Genomic DNA, 22940 nt, shown 5'->3' with positions numbered 1-22940 from the left:
TCTATAGTCATGTGGGGGCATTTTTCTTTCTACCTCATGTACACTTAAAATCTCTAGCTACTTCCTTCCCTATGAAAGCATGGCAGCCCAGTGAGTGACATGTGTTTAGGGTGAATAATGATATACAAAGATGTAAACACCTTGCCATATCCTGTCAACCATATCTAGCCCAAAATGCAACATCCACATGAGAGTAGAAACATAAAAATAAATTTTATAGTATCTTGAAGCTAAAATTCCCAATTTAATCAAACCATCATTTAGAATCTTCTACTTAATACTAATGTGCTTTAAGTGTTTAAGTCACTGGACTTTGTTGTGACTCTTTTCACAGGTTTATACTGTCCTTTAACCATCTTCATCCTCCCCACTATTCTCCATTTCTACCTGCTCAGCCCCCCTGCTGCTGCCCATACACTTTCAAAATATCTCCTATTATTTAATGTGCCTTATTAAAATTATAATTTGACAATTGTCATTTTGAGTTTGGCTTGTCTCACCTAACATAATTCCCATTCCCATCTATTCTTTCTGAAAACAAAACCCTTCACTAGTAAACTTAGATGAGAAATACCTGTCTCTCTCTCTGTCTCTCTGTCTCTCTGTCTCTCTGTCTCTCTGTCCCCCTTTCTCTGTCTCTGTCTCTGTCTATCTCTGTCTCTCTGTCTCTCTGTCTCTCTGTCTCTGTCTCTGTCTCTGTCTCTGTCTCTGTCTCTCTCTCTCTCTCTCTCTCTCTCACACACACACACACACACACACACTCACTCTCTCTCTCATTTTAAGAAATTCATCGTGTGGTTGACATCTATATTTCCTCCATAGCTTGTCTATTTCACACAGTATAACAATCAACATTGATAATATGGATGTTTAGTGGTCCTTCTTAGATTATTATTGGAACAAAAATCAAACTGGGAAGATAGTACCTCAGAGGAAGACTGCCTCCCATCACACTGACATGTGGCCACATCTGTAAGGAATGATCTTTTGTTGATGGATGAGCTGGAAGAGTCTAACTAATTAGTAGGTGTCATCCAATATGAAGAGGATGTACAGTGTGGTGGGGACAGTGGAGGAGACTGAAAAAGATTTTTTGAAGAACTGAAGATCTATGTGGCATGAACAATTAAAGTGCCCTCTAATTTGTAAGTAAATTCCATACTTACCTGTGTCCAGTATTCTGTCAACCCATATTTCAAAAATAAAATTACATTATCTATTTCATCCTGTTTTACTGCATTCAATCTATGAAATTCCTTGTAACCAGAAATGGTGGTAAATTTTAAAGAACTTTAACATGTTACTGTTAGATATCATGTTGTTTTAAGTTTATCTCAAATTTGTAAGCAGGCCCAAGGACTATGATTTCCTTGCACTTTGCAAAGAATCCATAATTCATGGTTGCCATTGGCTTCAATACAAGGTATTCAATCCTGTCAAATTCCAGCTTTCTTTGAATAAAAAATTGTCTTCCTCTAACTGTGGGTTTTGATAAAATGAATAGTGTGCTATCCAGTGTGTTGCCTCAAGAGTCTGGCAACATTTCTGATTCCAAGAACAGCTTAAAGATAACCAAGGGGAAGATTGTTACAGGGAAAATAACCACCAAGAATGCTGGTGTGTCAGACACTGAAGACTTTCATGAAGGAAAATAGAAACAACCTCCCCCCAAAAACCCGAATAAACATACAAACAAACAAACAAACAAATACACAATAAAAATGATACAAGAGTGAATCTACTTGGGCAGAATGTGAATCAGGTAATCAGGCCATTTTTGTAGGGATTTATTTTGGATTTCTAGGAGGCCATATAAAAATGTAAATTCTAGATGCTCAAAGTTTCTGAGTGTAACTCCAGACAAAACCAGCCTGATAGAGGTTCTATGATGTAAGCTGAGATAGGGTGATGTCACAGAGCACTGGTCAGAGTTTGCACATCTATTCCACTTGGAGACACTAGAATTCCTTGAAGCTGGGTTCAGTATCTTCACAGTGGTGTGTGAATGCCAGGTCAGCTCCTGACCCATAAAGTTGTTCCAGAGGCTTTTGGTGCCTGGCCTGGTTCAGAAGACAGAATCTTGAAAACTAGGACATTTGTTTGGGGTATGTATATTTATGGAGTATCTTGGACTCTCATGGCTCCTTAAGGCTATATGTTTTCCCTCTTACAGTGAGTAACTGTACATTCTAATTTCTCCCATGTTTGGGATCTAGGAGGGTGGATGGTTTAGGTTATTTGATCTCCTGAGTTTATTAACCTTGCTAACAATATCTCCTTCAGAATTCCACTAATATGCCAAAACTCCCCTTTGTCCATGTGCATTTTAGAAGATATTACTTCTAAATGGCTGATATGGCATGGACTTGTTGAGATCTTATTGAAGTCGGAGATGCAATGGCTTCAATAATATGCCTGGGACTGGATCTGGAGACACTATACAGAAGGCCAGTTGTGTGCTCTGTCCCTAGGTAGATATTTGTGAAAGTAGCCACCTAGCTCAGAACATGCAAATACAAGAGAGGTATGGTGACAACTCTGGCTCATTTTTTAATTCTATTCTGCTTGATCCTTGAGGGCAACAGACATACCAACTTCCACACTGACCTACCCATTTAAGGAATGTTTCCTCAGCAGAGGAAAATTAGCTCAGGGCTGAAGAAAATTTTTTCTGAGTATGTTATTCTGAGCTCTAGAGAATTACTTGTTCATTTCCCTATGTTCATTTCCTGGAATCCCTTGTTCGTTGGTTTATTTGTTTGTTTAATTTTATTTTGAGTTTCTCTGTGTGTAGCTATGGCTGTCAGACCAGGCTAGCCTTGATGTCACAAAGGTCAGCCTCCCACTGCCCCTTGAAATCTGGGATTAAAGACTTAGGTCACGACCATTTCCTTATTAAATTCTCTTTTTATTCGTTTGTTTTCTTTGTTCATTTTTTGTTATTTTGTTCTTTGTTTTGTTTGTTTGTTTGTTTTGTTTTGTTGTTTTTGTTCTTTTTGAAACAGGAATACTCTGTATATCACTGGCTGCCCTGGATCTAACTTTGTAGACCAGGTTGGCCTCTAACTCAGAAAAATGCCAGACCCTGCCTCCTGAGTGCTGGGAATAAATGCATGCACCATAATGGCTGGCTTATGAACTTCTTATTTTGATAAAATTGACTTTAGAAGCACACACCTGATTAGCATAGCCTTCTTCACCTACCCAGAAGTTCTCTTAAAGAAGAGCATTGGTCCAGCATTCTCTCGCACCCCACACCCATTGCCCTTTAAGATCGCATATTTATGACAGAGGCAACAGCATTGTTTCTGGTTTAAACAGGCAAGATCTTCAAACCCAGATAATGGCCAAGTATGATGATTGAACAAAGAATGATAGTCACAAGACAGTGGACCAGGGTTGCTGTGGCCTACTACACCAGTTCTACAACCATTTAGAAGACAATACCTCTGAAGAGGCTGAGCATGTCATCCCTCAAAAAGAAGAGGAGGAGGATGCCTTCATCCCAGGCCCTGAGAATTATTGTAGGATGCAGAATTTCTCACAGTTGGAAGGAAGGTAATGAACCTGTCAGCCATTGGAAGGCCATAGTTCTAGATCAACTGCCAACAAACCCTTCTCTTTATTTGCTGAATTATGACGGTATTGTCAGCGTCTATGGACAGGAGCTCCACAGTGATGAGAGGATTTTAAATCTTAAGGTCTTGCCTCACAATGTAGTATTTCCTCAGATAAGGGATGCCCACCTAGCCAGAAGCCTGGTTGGCAGAGCGGTACAACACAAATTTGAGGGAAAGCATGGCTCTGAGGAAAACTGGAATGGGATGGTGCTAGCCCAGGTGCCAGTCATGAAGGACTGGTTTTACATTAGCTACAAGAAGGATCCGGTCCTCTACATTTATCAGCTCCTGGATGACTACGATGAAGGTAACCTTGCCATCATTCCAGAGACTCCTCATGCTGAGGTGACATCACATCATAACAGTGACTTCTTAATAGGAAACTGGGTGCAATACACCAGAGAGGATGGTTCCAAAAATCTTGGAAAGGTTGTTTACCAAATTCTTGCCAATCCTTCTGTGTACTTTATCAAGTTTCATGGTGATCTCCAGATCTATGTCTATAATCTGGTGTCAAAGACTCCTTAAGGTGAAAAAATCACAAAAGTACAGGCCCATAAACTTGTAGAATAGGAAAAAAAAATGTTTGTTTTCCTGTGTTGTCTACCTAAGTGTCTTTGACAAACCCAGTATGATTGCCAATAAAATTTGTTTTGCTCTAAAATTTAAAACGTGTGATATGACATGCTGTGAGTGAAGACTTTGGTGGAAGGGATGGGCTATGGTGGAAGAACAGTACATATATCTGATATCACACATGGTAAAATTAATAGGACTTAGTATCTCTGCTCTGTATGGAGGACTGGAATTGGAGATGGGATGTGGTGGAGCAGGGATCACAGCAAAAGAAGGATGTTTATTAAGTAGGGGAGAAGGATATAACATCAGTAGAATCTCTGGTATGATGTCTGAGGAAGAAACAAAGTTGGTGAAAGAGTGACACATAAAAGGAATTTGGCCTTGGAACATAAGGAGTAACCCATAAAAATGATCCAAACAGATTCAGCAATTAGAGAGTATCAGGTTTCATTTGAATAATTAAGTCTAGTGAAACGTGTCTCTCTTTTTAATATTTTTATCTTTTCTTATATGTGTGAGGGTAGGACATGTGCTTGTGAGTGCAGGTGACCACAGAGATATGAGTTGTTGGGTCCCCTGGAGCTGCCATTAATAGTGATTTTGAGACTTGTATATGAATTCAAGAAACCAAATCTAGTCTTCTGGATTTAGAGTCATCTCTCTAATCCCATAAATTTATCTATTTTAAGAAATACATTATTTACATGCAGAAAAGAAACCACGATGAAGGTAAGAAAGATCAAATTGATAGTGACCTTTAAAAAGAACAATGGACACACAAAGGAGTAGAGGACACTGAGGGATAAATAAATTCAAAGAAGGAATTCTCACAAAATGAAGCAGGAGACTCACGAAGAATAGAAAGTTCATTTACATAGTCAAACTTGTGCCATATCCACATTGGCTTCTTTTGTTTCTTAACAAATAGCCAGCCAGTCATTACAGAAGGATGTGGTGTGTGTGTGTGTGTGTGTGTGTGTTTCTTAGAGTACATTTTACCAGAATAAATTGTGAATCCAAATCTAAGAGTATATATATATGAGTCTTCCTAAAACATCATAAACACCATGATTTTTTTATGATCAGTTCAAATAAGTAATTCAGAAAATAAAATGAGTATGCTGTTAGGTAATTTCAGGTGTTGAATAGATCCTGTGTTCCTTCCCTGAGCACTCTTTGCCTCTGATGAATCCTGTGATCTTTTGGATATCTGTGATGAATGACCCAGATGACCATCAAAATCTCCCACACTGGTCTCTTCCACCTGGCTCTCCACCAAACTTATGACTATCTACATATCTGTGTGCTACTTCAACCTGTCTATGCCCTTGAAATTCCAGTCTTTTACTTGTCTGTGACCTCCTTCTCAGAAAACATAGAAGGTATATCGAATGCATTTGTGCTGACATCTTTCCTCTGCTGTTTGTCATGGGTTTCAAATGCTTTGAGGTTGCCCACTTGGTAGGTCACTTCTCCTGAGGAGCCCCTGAGCTTCATGGGCGTCTGCCTTGTCCAAATCTGCACTCTAAGAGTGTCTCTTTGAGGGAGGCTTTTCATGTACTCATTCATTGCTGTTTTTCTCTCTTGAATAAGTTTGTATGCTGCATGACTTGAAAATACTCTCTATTGTTGATTAATTTTGATATCTGGGAGAGTTTCTGTACTAGCTGGTTGTCTTAGTTAGGGTTTCATTCATTTGAAAAGCCACCATGACCAAGGCCTCTATAAGGGACAACATTTCATGAGCGCTTTTCAACATTTCATTACATGTTCAGAGGTTCAATCCACCATCATCAAGGCAGGAAACAGGGTTGTGTCTTGTCAGGCATGGTGGTGGAGTGTAATCTGAGAGTTATGCATCTTGATCCAATTGCAGCCAGGAGAAAAGATTTGTTTTGCATGCAGGGAGGAGGAGAGTCTCTTCCACACTGGACAGAGCTTTAAAGACACAGAATGATATGCTTCCTCCATCAAGGACACACCTACTCCATCAAGTCCACACCTCCTCATAGGCCAACTACAGGTAATTGTTCTAGTTTGCTTCTTTCACACCATAAAGAATACTACACTCAATAATTTGTGAATAAAAGGGTTAGTTGCTTACAGGTTACAGACTATCTCCTAGAAAGCCAAAAATAGGAACTTGAAGTGATAACAGGAAACACTGTTTATTGGCTTGACCCTTTCTTAGTCACTGTTCTATTGCAGTGAAGTGACACCATGGTTAAGACTATTATTAGAAAATAAAGCATTTATTTGGGCGATGGGATACAGCGTCAGAACTTTGGTCAATCATCATGGCAGGGAGCACAGAACTGAAGCAATAGAGAAATATTGATTCTTAGGCAGCCTGAGAGAAAGAGAGAGAGAGAGAGAGAGAGTGAGAGAGAGAGAGAGAGAGAGAGAGAGACAGAGACAGAGACAGAGACAGAGACAGAGACAGAGAGACAGAGACAGAGAGACAGAGAGACAGAGACAGAGACAGAGACAGAGACAGAGAGAGACAGAGACAGAGACAGAGAGAGACAGAGACAGAGATAGACAAAGAGACAGAGACAGACAGAGAGACATAGACAAACAGAGACCAAGAGAGGCAGAGAGTGGCAGAGAGAGACAGAGAGACAGAGTGATTGAGAGACAGAGAGGTTGAGAGACAGAGAAAGAGACAGAGAGAAAGACAGAGATAGACAGAGAGACAGAGAGACACAGAGAGACAGAGAGACAGAGACAGAGACAGAGACTTAGACAGAGAGAAAGAGACAGATACAGAGACAGGGACAGAGAGATTCTGCCATTATATGGGTTCTTTAAATACAAAAGACCTCTGATTTTCCAAAAGAGACATTTTCACAATCTTAATCTGCTAATCTAAGAAGAAACAAACAGAAGCAAAAAAAATTCCACCAGAGAGAAACTAAACATGATAAACAGCTTTTATTATAAATGGGTGTTGGATTTTGTCAAATGCTTTCTCAGCATCTAACGAGATGATCATGTGGTTTAGGTATGTTTTTTAAAAAGCATTAAACAACCTAAAATAATAATAAAAAATCTGTAGAACCCTAAAAAGACACGAAAAAACCTTAAGTCTAAAAAACCAGAAATGTTGATGTGAATAATTCCAGTACTTTGGGAGGTAGAGGTACAACCCCTAAAAATTGCCCTAAAATTCAACAAAACCTCAAGAACCCTAAAAAGACCCCAAAAATTATAAAACCATATTGTGAAACAATGTGCTATAGTATTTGAAGACTCATAAAGTGATGATCAATGTCATAAAATGTACCCCTTTGACCCAATGGGCTCTCATAAAAATAAAATAAAAATACAAAAATAAAAATCCCTTCTGTTCAGGAACTCATGGGATATTTTTTATTTAAATATGACAAGCAGGTGCAGGGGGAGTCCCACGGTCCTGAAGTCAATGATGAAGCCTATTATGGAGGCCAGAGAGGCGAGGTCCAGGGGCAAGAAGTGAGCTGCAGGGGTCGTGCCAGGGGGTAAAGGTTTTTAAGTCACTCAGGCCCAGGGCAGGAAATGCACGTCATGGGAGGGGCCTGTGACGTCAGCCTCCTTCAGTATTTCTCCAATTCAACCAATGATGCTGTCCACTAGTTCTTATATACTGACTATTCTATTATTTTGTTGAATTTATACATCTGATCTAAGAGCTTTCTAGAAGGTCTCTAGGGGTTTTTCGTGTCAGGTTATTCTATTTATTACTAAAATTATTTGACTTCAAATTTCTCTATTTGAATCACTTTTATTATTTTTTTTGCCTTGCTCTCTATGCAAGATTCATAATAAATTCCTTTAAAAAAATAACTACAATTCTATTCAACAAAGGTGTTTCTCAGCCATTCAGTGTTCCTCAGGTGAGAATTCTTTGTTTAGCTCTGAGCCCCATTTTTTAATGGGGTCCTTTGATTTTCTGGAGTCCACCCTCTTGAGTTCTTTATATATATTGGATAATAGTCCCCTATCTCATTTAAGATAGGTAAAGATCTTTTCCCAAACTGTTGGTGACCTTTATGTCTTATTGATGGTGTCTTTTGCCTTGCAGAAGCTTTTCAGTTTCATGAGGTCCCATTTATCAATCCTCGATCTTACAGCACAGGCCATTGCTGTTCTATTCACTTTATTAAATACTATTGGAAAGAGTACATGACCTTGTTTCTTGATTTTAGTTGTTTGAGTTTTTAGAGACTGGGTTTCTCTGGCTGATCAAGAACTCCCTCTGTAGACCAAGCTGGTCTTGAACTCAAAAATCCTTCTAACTGTTTCTCCCAGTTGCTGGGATTTAAGTCATGGGCCACCACTGCTACAAACACACACACACACACACACACACACACACACACACACACACACACACACACACAAACACACACACACTCACACATACACACTAAATTTATATATACATATATTTATATATACATATATAATATATATATATATATATATATATATATATATATATATATATATATATATATATATATATATATATATAATCAGTTCATAGATGTACTGTGCAAACAGGTAAAACTGTGTTCTAGGAATTTCAGACTTGTCAGGAATAGTCTAATTCTAAAAGGAATAATACATGACATGTATAGTATAATCTTACTGTTCTTAATAGCAGTTCTGGAAGATGAGTAGCATTACTTGTATGTGAGTCCAAACATCCTAATAATCATATTACATTCAAGAGCACTTTGACAAAGGAGACTCCAGAACTTCTGCTAAAATGGGACTTGCATAATTGTAAAGTGCCCTGTTCAGACATGGTAGATCCTATGCACATCTGCACAGATGGGTAAGGTCTTAATGTGTCTTGTGTACCTGTGCAAGACTTGACTGTGGCTTCAGAATGAGGGGAAGGGCCTAGAGATACCTCTGTAGATGTGGCCTCTCCTAGAGCATCATGGACATATTTGAGAGATCTAAGAGACTCTTGGGCAGGTAGGGAGATTTCTAGCCCTACGTGTGTACTCATGGAATTTCCAAGAAAACTTTCTTCAGCTGGAGAAGGGGATAACAACTTCTGTCTAGAAGTATCAGGTGTCTTAGCCAACTTGATGGTCAAAACAGGTTCCACGGGGCCTTTTGAAGATGAAGTAGAACCCACAGCTTTCTGGGCATTTGGAAGATATTCTGGAGACGTGTTGGCATGGAGAAGGACCAACGGCCCTTTGTCCATGTGGATAAGAGTCTATAGCATGTTGTGTATTTGGGGAAGATGGTTGATCCTCTTGAGGAGATAGGGTAGTTCTCATAGTCTCCATTGAAATTTGGGGAGGTCCTATGGATTCTTGTGCACAGGTAGAATCCAAGGAATTCCCTTCTTTAGCTGTACAGGATGCTACAGACTCTTGTGTGTGCAAATCACGTCCCATAGCACCTTGTTCACATTGGATTGGATCCAGAACCTCTGTACAGATGGAATCTGTCCTAGAACATCTTTTGTAGATGTGTCACAACCATGAGTCCTTTCTAAAGATGAGACTGTGGCTATAATTCCTTTTGTAGAGGTATCCTGTCCTACAATCCCTTTATGTGATAGGGTAATACTCAGAGAATCCTGTACAGGTTTTGGAAATCCTAGCATCTTTGGTGTATATTGGGAATTCTTTACAGCCTCTCCTACAGATACATAATGTACCAGCGCCCCCAAGGGCTGCATGGAGGGTTGTATGGTCTCAGCACACTGTACAAAGATGGAGCTTGTTTGGCTCCCTGGAAGCATTTTGGCAGAATCTCGGCTGTTTGGGACCTGATGACAAGTCTGGAGGGCCCTTTTGGCTGGTGGGGGATATTTGAATAATTCTTGATCAGATAGGAACTTTCTGAGGACCCATTGTTTGGAGAGAGCATCTTTCAGTCCTCTGCTAGAATGAGAATGTTCAGGGTCACTTTTAATAGCAGGAGAATGATTTAATCTTCTTTTCTGTGGGAGAGCAGATTTAAGAACATGTCTTTGATGCTCTTCCATAGAGGGGGATAATCCTAGTGGCCCCCTTACAGATAGAGAAGGTTTCAGAACCCCTGGCGAAGATGTTGATGGTTCTAGTTCACTTTGTGTTTGTGCAGAAGTCACAAGAGTCCCTTTGGACGACTCGGGAGTTTCTATCACATCTAGCCTATGTGTGAAACTTTCAAGAGCCCCTTCTAAGGATGGCAAAGGTCCTTGAGCTCCTGGTATAAGTGTGGAAATTTTTGTCTCTGATTGGGCAGATATGAGCGGTTTGAGGCTCACTTGGGGAATCATGTTTGCATTTCTTTCCCTTTGGACTGTAAGAGATGATCCGAGCCCATTTTTTAATGGTAGAGGACTTTGAAAGCGCTCTTGGTTTAAAGGGGAAGTTCTGAAATCCCCTTGGTCAGCAGGGTCAGGTCTCACACTAACTTTACTAGAAACAGATTGCATAGAGCACTTTGGGGGAGAAGGGGAACATCTTTGGCTGTCGTTGTGACAGGACTTATCTCCATGCTCTGCTTTGGCAGCTGTCAAAAATGTTGAACTCTCTTGGGGAAAGGAGATGGAACTCGGTGCATTTGGGACAAAGGAGAAATCTCTGACGTTACCTTTGGGAGAAAGAAGTTTGGATCCCTCCTTGTCTGATGGTGCCTGTGGTAGGTCCCCTTGAACAGAGGAGTCTTGTCCAACATGCTTTGGAGGAGAATTGGAAAGATGAGAGTTAGGTAGGGTAGGGGACATCCTTTTAGAACTCCTTCTGGAAGAGGAGGCATGTATGATTTTCCTTTCAGCACAAGTGGGAAGTCTTTGGGATGCTTGGGCAGAAGTGGAATGTCCCATAGACTCTTGGAAATATCTGGTAGTTCCAGAACATCTTGGGTTGATAGGGACAGTCCCTGAGCATGTTGGGTGGATAGCGACAGTCCCTGAGCATCTTGGGGAGAAGTGGATGATCCCAGATCTTCCTGGCTAAATCGGGAAGGGTGTGGGGAAACTTGAATGTGCGGGGAAGTTACCTGTCCATGTTGTCCAGCAGAAGATGGCCCATGCACTGAGTGATCTTCTTTGAAATTTTGACTGACATCGCCTGCCCCATGTTTAAAAGATGTTGCAGGCACTCTGGCACCCATCTGGTCAAAATCCATAGGTTCTTCAAACACAGTGGATATAGACTGGCTTCTTGTCACCTTCCCAGGGATGGGCACAGAAGAGGAGGCTACTCTTTTTCTGGTGGCGGGCTGTAAAACAGATGGTCTGGTATCCCTGGTCAGTGGGTGACTCGTGCTCTCAGGAACCTTCAGAGGATGTGTAAGTGTCCATTTTTTTGTTCTTTTTTAGATCATTCAAAGGGTCCGAGGTCCTCTTCTTGGCCGAAGCCTTGACAAGAGCTTTGAGTTTCACTAGCTTTTCTGTCACATGCGCATCAGGTGTTTTGAATCTCTGGACTTCATAGGGATTTGGGCACCTGACCCTTTACCCAGTTGGTCTAAGGGGCCCTGGAGTAGCAAAGTCCCTCGGGTCTCTGCTCGTCAAGTGCTGACCCTGTTGGGGTAAGGTGTTACCATCTGGTTGGGGGACAGTGAAGGGGGTCCAAGGCTGTGGAGGCTGGGAAACCGACAGTCTGTGGTCAGAGGGTAAAGTCCAGGCTGAGGCTTGCTGCCCCCTCTCCACACGTCTGGCCATTTAATTGTGAAGGACATTGTTCAAGAAACATGAAATGGGCCACTGCCCATGAAAGGGGCAGCGAATGTACTTGCAAATGGTTACTCGAGGTTAAATAAATAAATAAATAAATAAATAAATAAATAAATAAATAAATAAAATAAACACTTAAGCAGCTTCCTCTGAGAGAGGCTCTCTCTCCCTAGAACTGTGAAAGTGTCCTGAAGGCCAAGCACACAGAACTAGAGTGGCCATTGGCCTCAGGAATCAAGCAAACCTCGAGAACCGCAGTCCTCATGCCTGCACGGGCCAGTCCCGAGATTGGAGGGAGGCTGTCCTCATGCCTGAATGGGCCAGTCCTGAGCCTTGAAAGTGAGTGTCCTTGCGCCTGCACGCGTCAGTCCTCAGCTGGAAAGTGGCTGCACAGGCCAGTCTAGAGCCCGTGGAGAAGCTGTCCTTGTGCCTGCACTGGCCAGTTCTGATCTTCCTCACTTTGCAGTTCTGCTTGAGGTAGTAATGCAATCATCCAAGCTTTCTGAATGAGGAGGGACGCTGAGGAGCCCCTTCTTTTGGGTTCAGAGTGCTACTTCGTCCGGTGTTTTAGTGATTTTCAGTTCTTATTAGGCTTCAGGGTATTTTTAGCATTTTACTGTTTCTATTTTTTGTTTTTTTGAGTTTTTTTTCTTTTTTTTAATTTAAGAATTATATTTTTGGGGTTTAAGAATTTTAGTGTTAGCAGGCAGTGGTGACCTTGCCTTTAATCCTACACTTGGGAGGCAGAGGTAGATAGATTTAAGAGTTCAAGGTTATCATGGTCTACAGAGGACGCTCCAGGACAGCCAGGGTAACACAGAGAAACCCCGTCTCCAAAACTCAAAAAAAAAAAATAAATAAATAAATAAAGAAGAAGAAGAAAGAAAGAAAGAAAGAAAAGACAGAGAGACAGAAAGAGAGAGAGAGAGAGAAAGAGAGAAAGAAAGAAAGAAAGAAAGAAAGAAAGAAAGAAAGAAAGAAAGAAAGAAAGAAAAGAAGAAAAAATAAGTTTAGTGATATTTTTGGCTTCTTGTGTGTTTTTTAAGTTTTAAGGATTTTTTTAGTGTTTGTAGGGTTTTTAGAAGAGTGTTTTAGAGTGTTTATTTGTCTTTTTTTTTCAGGCTTCTAGTGTATTTTTAGTATTTTTTTCTGTTTCTTTAAATGATTTTAGTGTGTTTTAGGGTTTTGAGGGTTTATTTATCCTTCAGGTTTTTTTTTTTTAATTTTTGTTTTTTTTTGTTTTTTTTTTTGCATTATAGTGGTTTTCTTAGGTTATTTTGCTGTTCTTGTTCTTGAATACTTATTTAAAATTTGAGTGTTTTTAATTTTGGTGTTTCATAGTTTTAGTGTTGCCAAGCAATGGCGGCCCATGCCTTTAAACCCAGCAATTGGGAGGAAAAGGTAGGGGATTTTTGAGTTCAAGGCCAGTCTGGTCTACAGAGGGAGCTCCAGGACAGCCAGGGATACACAGAGAAAAACAGTCTCCAAAAAACTCAAAAAAAAAAAAAAGGAAGAAAGTAAAGAAAAGAAATATAAAGAAATTAAGAAATAAAATAAGCCTTCGGGTCCACTCCAGCATTTGGGTGCATTGCCCGGGGAGTCTGCTGACACCTGCAAGGATGCACACAGGATCCCCCATGGGATCCTAAGATCTCTGGTGCGTGGAACATAGCGTCTGCACCAATCCATTCGCGCAGGACCTGAGATTGCATTAATTAGGGAGGCAGATACCCAGCCTAAACAGGGGCAAAAGTCCCTTCCAGTCCACCCTAGCACTGGGGTTCCTTTCACGTGGAGTTTCCGGACACCCCCAAGTTCCTCACAGGACCCTCCAAGGGATCTTAAGACCTCTGGTGAGTGGAACACAACCTCTGCCAGGCAGGTTCGAACAACTGATATCTGGCCACCTTCTGTGCAAGAAGAGAGCTTGCCTGCAGAAAGTACTCTGACCACTGAAGCTAAGGATAGAGCTAGTCTGCTGATAGAGGCTAACAGAGTCACCTGAGGAACAAGCTGCTATCACAGACAACTATAACAACTAGCTTCAGAGATTACCAGATGGCGAAAGGCAAACATAAGAATCCTACTAACAGAAATCAATTCCACAAACCATCATCAGAAAGTAGCACTCCCAATCACCTAGTCCTGGGCACCCCAAAACATTCAAAAAGCAAGACCCAGACTTAAAAGCATAACTCATGGTGATGGTAGAGGACATCAATAAGGACTTAAATAACTCATTAAAGAAATACAGGAGTACACAGCTAAACAGGGAGAAGACCTTAAAGAGGAAACAGAAAAATTCCTAAAAGAATTGCAGGAAAACATGACCAAACAGGTGATGGAATTGAATAAAGCCATGCAAGACATAAAAAGGGAAGTAGACACAATAAAGAAAACCCAAAGTGAGGCAACGCAGGAGATAGAAACCCTAGGAAAGAAATCTGGAACCATAGATGCAAGCATCAGCAACAGAATGCAAGAGATTGAAGAGAGAATTTCAGGTGAAGAAGATTCCATAGAGAACATCGGCACAATAATCAAAGAAAATACAGGTCGATACCACTGTCTTCTGCGAGAGATAATTTCGACCCGGAGCTCCTCTATTATGGCTCCACCATGTGGTCGACACCTCTGTCTCCTGTGGGAGATATGTGTCGGCCAGAGCTCCGTCATCAAATTACCTCATGCTTTTACATTAAGATGGTCGTCTGTTCGTGATTCTTGGATGCACACCGAACAGGAATTGAGTGGGGGTTTCCCCACTAGGTTCTTTCATTTGGAGGTTCCATGGAGATCTGCATGACCGAGGAAACCCGAAAGACCCCTTGGAGCTGCATGCAGCTACAGGGCCGGACTGAGAACTTCAGCAACAGTGGCATGCACTGGCCGAGACAAGGCGCTACATGGGAAACTGTGGCCCAGGAACACATATATGGAGGTTTCCCTGGGATGCCTGCCCCACCACCACCACACATTTCACCACCTGCGGGACGGGCAAGAAAAGAATGAGGGGCTAGGCCTGCGGGGGGATCCCACAGCGCTGACCTCTCCTGGCTTCCTAGGGCCAACTAGAGTCACCTCTTCTGCCGCCTTCCCCTGCATCCCCGAGTTGGCCTGGCGCAGCCATCTGTGAGAGCTGCCTTCCCTTCCCTGCCTCACATGTTTTCTCTTCTAGGGTGGTCTCACCCTATGTTGCTAACCGCAAGGGAGACATCTGCCCACTTAAAACTTCTGTCCCAGGTAAAGAGCACATACAAGTCTAATCACCAGGCTCTGACAAATGCATATAGAGGTCTAGAAAAAGGTGAGCTTAGATTGTAAGAAAAAGCAAAGCTTCGGCAGACTGAGGAAAAATAGATAATAGTAAAAATAGAGATAAAAGAGATTAGAGAGGTCCGAGATGAGAGAGATACCCCAAATGAAAAATATTTAGAGTAAAACCAGTAAGTAAGAGGCAGAAAAGGCATATTTCAAACGGAGAGAGAGAGAGAGAGAGAGAGAGAGAGAGAGAGAGAGAGAGAGAGAGAGAGAGAGGCGAGAGGCAAAAAAAGAGAAGATAAGAGGGATCGTAAACAAGAGAGAAATTTGACTAGAATCTTGGCCACAGTGATAAGAGAAAAAGAAAAAAACAAGATCTAGACAAGAAATCTGGGCAACAGAAGACTGAGCCTCAGCTAAAAAGGCTCAGCTGTTTCAGATTAAAGTTACTTATTTAAAATACACCTTTGGAGATGGGAAGCAGTGGCTAAATAAAGACAAAAAAAAAGTCTATAACTACACCAAGGCAAGTAAGAAAATTCTTGGGCACAGCTGGTTTCTGCAGGCTCGGGATACCTGGGTTGGCTACCTTAGCTGCCCGTTGTACCCCCTAACCAAGGAAGGGGAAGTGTCTGTGTAGACCCCAGATCACCAGAAAGCCTTTAGTGAAATAAAAAAAGGCCCTAATGATGGCCAGCCTTTGCCTGACCTAACCAAGCCTTTCACTCTTTATGTAAAAGAGAGATCACTGGTCACCAAAAGAATCCATACACAGACTTTAGGACTTTGAAAAAGGCCAGTGGCTTACCTATCCATGAAGTTAGACCCTGTTGCCAGCAGGTGGTTTTCTTGCCTACAAGCTACTGCTGCAATAGCTCTACTTATCAAAGATGCTGATAAGCTCACTTTGGGACAGCAAATAACTGTACTGGCACCCCACACACTTAAAAGCATTATCCAAAACCCTCCTGACTGATAGATGACTACCAACACTCCTGTGAACCATTATCAGAGCTTTTTGTTAACTGAACTAGTGAACTTCGCTCCACCTGCTGTCCTCAATCTCTATCCTACTGCCCAAGACTTCACATACTCATCCCTGCGCTGACATTCTGATAGAAAAAACTGGTACTCAAAATGATCTGAAGGATCAGATCATTCTTGGTCTGAGAGTTCAAGCTGGTACACGAATGGCAGTAGCCTTACCGTTAAAAGACTGAGATGGCCAATGTGATAGCCAAAAAGATCCTAAAAGAAATCTTCCCGAGGTAATGGACCAGCCTTCCTTGCCCAGGTAAATCAAGGACTGGCCAAGATATTAGAGATTAGTTAAAAGTTACATTGTGCATACAGGCTCCAAAATCAGGACAGGTAAAAAAAATAAATAAATAAATAAAAAATTCTAAAAGAAAAAAAAAAAAAGAAAATACAAAATGCAAAAGGATCCTAACTCAAAACATCCAGGAAATCCAGGACACAATGAGAAGATCAAACCTACAGATAATAGGAGTTGATGAAAATGAAGATTTTCAACTTAAAGGGCCAGCAAATATTTTCAACAAAATTATAAAAGAAAACTTCCCAAACCTAAAAAATGACATGCCCATGAACATACAAGAAGCCTACAGAACTCCAAATAGACTGGACCGGAAAAGAAATTACTCCCGACACAATAATCAGAATAACAAATGCACTAAATAAAGATAGAATATTAAAAGCAGTAAGGGAAAAAGATCAAGTAACATATAAAGGCAGGCCTATTAGAATTACAACATTCTTCTCATCAGAGCCTATGAAAGCCAGAAGATCCTGGACAGATGTCATGCAGACACTAAGAGGAAACAAATGCCAGCCCAGGATACTATACCCAGCAAAACTCTCAATTACTGTAGATGGAAAAACCAAAGTAGTCTATGATATAACCTATTTCACAAAATATCTTTCAATGAATCCAGCCCTTCAAAGTATAATAAAGGGAAAACACCAATATAAGAACGGAAACTAATACCAACAAAAGCAAGAAAGTAATCCTTCAACGAACGTAAAAGAAGAGAGCTGCAGGAACAGAATCCTAACTTTAAACAACAAAAATAACAGGAAGCAACAATTAATTTTATGTAATTTCTCTTAACATCAATGTACTCAATTCCCCAATAAAAACACATAGACTCATATACTGGCTGCCCCAACAGAATCCAACATATAGCTGCTTATAGGAAACACAATTCACGGAAAAAGGCAGACACTACCTCAGAATGAAAGGCTGGAAAACAATTTTCCAAGCAAATGGTCTGAAGAAAAAGCTGGAGTAGCCATTCTAATATCGAATAAAATCGACTTCCAACCTAAAGTTATCAAAAAGACAAGGACGGAAACTTCATACTCATCAAAGATAAACTCCTCCTAGAGGAACACTCAATTCTGATTATCTATGCTCCAAATGCAAGGACAGCCGCATTCATTAAAGATGCTTTAGTAAAGCTCAAAGCACACATTGCACCTCACACAATAATAGTGGGAGACTTCAACACACCACTTTCATCAATGGACAGATCGTGAAAACGGAAACTAAACAGGGACACAGTGAAACTAAGAGAAGTTATGAAACAAATGGACCTAACAGATATCTACAGAACATTTTATCCTAAAACAAAAGGATATACCTTCTTCTCAGCACCTCATGGGACATTCTCCAAAACTGACCATATAACTGGTCACAAAACAGGCCTCAAAAGATATAAAAATATTGAAATTGTCCCATGCATCTTATCAGATCACCATGGACTAAGGCTGATCTTCAATAACAACATAAATAATAGAAAGCCAACCTTCACGAGGAAACTGAACAACACTCTTCTCAATGATACCTTGGTCAAGGAAGGAATAAAGAAAGAAGTTAAAGACTTTTTAGTGTTTAATGAAAATGAAGCCACAACATACCCAAACCTATGGGACACAAAGAAAGCATTTCTAAGAGGGAAACTCATAGCTCTGAGTGCCTCCAAAAAAAAAAAAAAAAAAAAAACCTAGAGAGAGCACACACTAGCAGCATGACAAAACATCTAAATTCTCTAGAACAAAAGGAAGCAAATTCACCCAAGAGGATTAGACAGCTGGAAATAATCAAACTCAGGGGCGAAATCAACCAACTGGAAACAAGAAGAACTATTAAAAGAATTAACCAAAGGAAGAGTTGGTTCTTTGAGAAAATCAACAAGATTGATAAACCCACTATAGGGCACAAGGACAGCATCCTAATTAACAAAATCAGAAATGCAAAGGAAGATAATCAACATATCCTGAAGAAGTCCAAACACTATCAGATCCTTCTACAAAAGGCTACACTAAAAAAAAACTGGAAAACCTTAACGAAATGGATAATTTTTTTTTTTTTTTTTGGTTTTTTGAGACAGGATTTCTCTGTATAGTCCTGGCTGTCCTGGAACTCACTTTGTAAACCAGGCTGGCCTCGAACTCGGAAATCTGCCTGCCTCTGCCTCCCAAGTGCTGGGATTAAAGGCGTGCGCCACCACGCTCGGCAGAAATGGACAAATTTCTAGACAGATACCAAATCAAGTTAAGGATCTAAACATTCCCATATCCCCTAAAGAAATAGTATCAGTCATTAATTGTCACCCAGCCAAAAAAAGCCCAGGAGCAGATGGGTATAGTGCAGAGTTCTATCACACCTGCAAAGATCTAATTTCAATTCTGCACAAACTGTTCCACAAAATAGAAGTAGAAGGTACGCTACCCAACTCATTCAATGAAGCCACAATTACTCTGATTCCTAAACCACAAAAAGATTGAACAAAGATAGAGAACTTCAGACCAATTTCCCTTATGAATATTGATGCAAAAATACTCAATAAAATTCTCACTAAACGAATCCAAAAAAACATTAAAGCAATCTTCCATACTGACCAAGGAGGTTTTATTCCATGGATGCAGGGATGGTTTAATATACAGAAATCCATCAATGTAATCCGGTATATAAACAAACTCAAAGACAAAAACGACATGATCATCTTGTTAGATGCGGAGAAAGCATTTGACAAAATCTAACACCCATTTATGATAAAAAATCTGGGAAATATCATTAATTCAAGGCCCATACCTAAACCTGATAAAAGCAATCTACAGCAAACCCGAAGCCAACATCAAAGTAAATGGTGAGAAGCTTTAAGCAATCCCACTAAAATCAGGGACTTAACAAGGCTGTCTACTCTCTCCCTACCTATTCAACATTGTACTTGATGTCTTAGCCAGAGAAATTAGACAACAAAAGGAGATCAAGGGGATACAAATTGGAAAAGATGAAGTTAAAATATCAATTTTTGCGGATGATATGATAGTATATATAAGTGACCCTAAAAATTCCACCAGAGAACTCCTAAACCTGATAAACAGCTTCGGTGAAGTAGCTGGATATAAAATTAACTCAAACAAGTCAATGGCCTTTCTCTACACAAAGGATAAACAGGCTGAGAGAGAAATTAGGGAAAAAACACCCTTCTCAATAGTCACAAATAATATAAAATACCTTGGCTTGACTAAACTAAGGAAGTGAAAGATCTCTATGATAAGAACTTCAAGTCTCTGAAGAAAGAAATTAAAGAAGATCTCAGAAGATGGAAAAATCTCCCATGCTCATGGATTGGCAGGATCAACATTGTAAAGATGGCTATCTTGCCAAAAGCAATCTACAGATTCAATGCAATCCCCATCAAAATGCCATTTCAATTCTTCAACGAATTACAAAGAGCAATCTGCAAGTTCATCTGGAATAACAAAAAACCTAGGATAGCAAAAACTCTTCTCAAGAATAAAAGAACCTCTGGTTGGATCACCATTCCTGACCTAATGCTGTACTACAGAGCAATTGTGATAATAACTGCATGGTACTGGTATAGTGACATACAAGTAGACTAATGGAACAGAATTGAAGACCCAGAAATGAACCCACACACCTATGGTCATTTGATCTTCGACAAGGGAGCTAAAACCATCCAGTGAAAGAAAGACAGCATTTTCAACAAATGGTGCTGGCACAACTGGTGGTTATCATGTAGAAGAATGTGAATATATCCATTCTTATCTCCTTGTACTAAGGTCAAATCTAAGTGGATCAAGGAACTCCACATAAAACCAGAGACAGTGAAACTTATAGAGGAGAAAGTGGGGAAAAGCCTCGAAGATATGGGCACAGGGGAAAAATTCCTGAATAGAACAGCAATGGCTTGTGCTGTAAAATTGAGGATTGACAAAAGGGACCTCATGAAACTGCAAAGCTTCTGCAATGCAAAAGACACTGTCAATAAGACAAAAAGGCCACCAACAAATTGAGAAAGAATCTATACCTATCGTAAATCAGATAGGGGACTAATATCCAATATATATAAAGAACTCAAGAAGGTGGACTCTAGAAAATCAAATAACCCCATTAAAAAATGGGGCTCAGAGCTAAACAAATAATTCTCACCTGGGGAATACTGAATGTCAGAGAAGCACCTTGTCTTAGTCAGGGTTTCTATTCCTGCACATGCATCATGACCAAGAAGCCAGTTGGGGGAGGAAAGCATTTATTCAGCTTACACTTCCATGCTGCTGTTCATTACCAAAGAAAAACAGGACTGGATCTCAAGCAGGTCAGGAAGCAGGAGCTGAGCAGAGGCCATGGAGGGATGTTCTTTTACTGGCTTGCTTTCCCTGGCTTGCTCAGCCTGCTCTCTTATAGAACCAAGACTACCAGCACAGAGATGACACCACCCACAAGGGGCCTTCCCCCTTGATCACTAATTGAGAAAATGCCTTACAGTTGTATCTCATGGAGGCATTTCCCAACTGAAGCTCCTTTCTCTGTGATAACTCCAGCTGTGTGAAGCTGACACAAAACTAGCCAGTACACACCTGAAAAAATGTTCAACATCCTTAATCATCAGAGAAACGCAAATCAAAACAACCCTTAGATTCCATCTCAAACGAGTCAGAATGGCTAAGATCAAAAATTCAGGTGACAGCAGATGCTGGCGAGGATGTGGAGAAAGGGGAACACTCCTTCATTGTTGGTTGGATTGCAAGCTTTACAACCACTCTGGAAATCTGTCTGTCAGTTTCTCAGAAAATTGACCATAGTACTACCAGAGGATCCCGCAATACCTCTCCTGGGCATACATCCAGAAGATATGCAAACCAGTAAGAAGGATAGATGCTCCATTATGTTCATAGCAGCCCTATTTAAAATAGCCAGAAGCTGGAAAGAAAACAGATGCCCCTCAAAACAGGAATAGATACAGAAAATGTGATATATTTACACAATGGAGTACTACTCAGCTATTAAAAAGAATGAATTTATGAAATTCCTAGGAAAATGGTTGAGCCTGGAGGGCATCATCCTTAGTGAGGTAACATAATCACAAATGAACTCAAATGATATGGACTCACTGATAAGTGGATATTAGCCCAGAAACTTAGCATACCCAAGATACAAGAGACAATTTGTAAAACACATGAAACTGAAAAATGAAGATCAAAGTGTAGACACTTTGCCCGTTCTTAGAATTGGGAGCAAAACCCCCATGGAAAGAAGTTACAGAGATAAAGTTTGGATCTGAGACAAAAGGATGGATCATCTAGAGACTGCCATATCCAGGGATCCATCTCATAATTAGCCTCCAGACGAAGACACCATTGCATACACTTGCAAGATTTTGCTGAAAGACCCTGATATAGCTGTCACTTGTGAGACTATGCGGGGCCTAGCAAACACAGAAGTGGATGTTCACAGTTAGCTATTGGATGGAGCACGGGGCCCCCAATAGAGAAGCTAGAGAAAGTACCCAAGGAGCTAAAGAGGTCTGCAACCCTGTAGGTGCAACAACATTATGAACTAACCAGTACCCCGGAGTTCTTGAGTCTAGCTGCATATGTATCAAATGATGTCCTAGTTGTCCATCACTGGAAAGAGAGGAACATTGGACACACAAACGTTATATGCCCAAGTACAGGGGCCAAAAAAAAAAAAAAAAATGGGAATGGGTGGGTAGGGAAATGGGGGAGAGGGGGGAGGGTTTAGGGGACTTTTGGGATACCATTGGAAATGTAATTGAGGAAAATATGTAATAAAATATATTTAAAAAGAGAATAAACAAGAATTATGCTGAATAAAGAAAAAAAAAAAAAGAAAAAGAAAAAAGGGAATGTCCAAAAGCCTCTAAGGAAGATGAAGAGCCTAGAGTTCCTGTCGAAGATAAAGAAATTCCCAGAGACTTTTGATTAGATGACAAAGACTCTGAGACCACCGCAGTGATTTGGGTAGACACCAAAGGTCCTGGAGTGGAAGGCAAAGTTCCCACAATCTGATTTGCAGACATGGGCTTTCCTATATAGCCTCCATCTATGGGATGCCCAAGAGCATCTTGTCATTCCAAGGCCACCTCAAACTTGAATTTAAAGCCATAATACTTTAGTGCCATTCTCTGTGACCAAGATTGCCAGGCAAGCACAACTGCAACCTCACAGTGGGACCTCACATCTTTCTGGGTGTAGGAGAGTGGACAGAAAATAGAAATCTAAAACAAAACTGCATGTAATATTCCTAGAGGTTGTTGTCAGAACAGCTGTTTTCTTATCTCTATTTATGGATATCTACAGACCAATACAACAATGAGGGATTCTTAGAGTTCATACAACCACTCACCCTGTTATAAGGGCATGTTGATCTTGTATTCCTTCCAATAGTATATACGATATTTGGAAACTAGCAAGAAGAGATGGAATCAAATGATGCACTGCCATTCTTT

This window comes from Mus caroli, unplaced genomic scaffold (assembly GCF_978045245.1).
Source record: "Mus caroli unplaced genomic scaffold, Mus_caroli_1 scaffold_22, whole genome shotgun sequence".
In the NCBI taxonomy this organism is placed as follows: Eukaryota; Metazoa; Chordata; class Mammalia; order Rodentia; family Muridae; genus Mus; species Mus caroli.
This window is presented reverse-complemented; position numbering follows the sequence as displayed.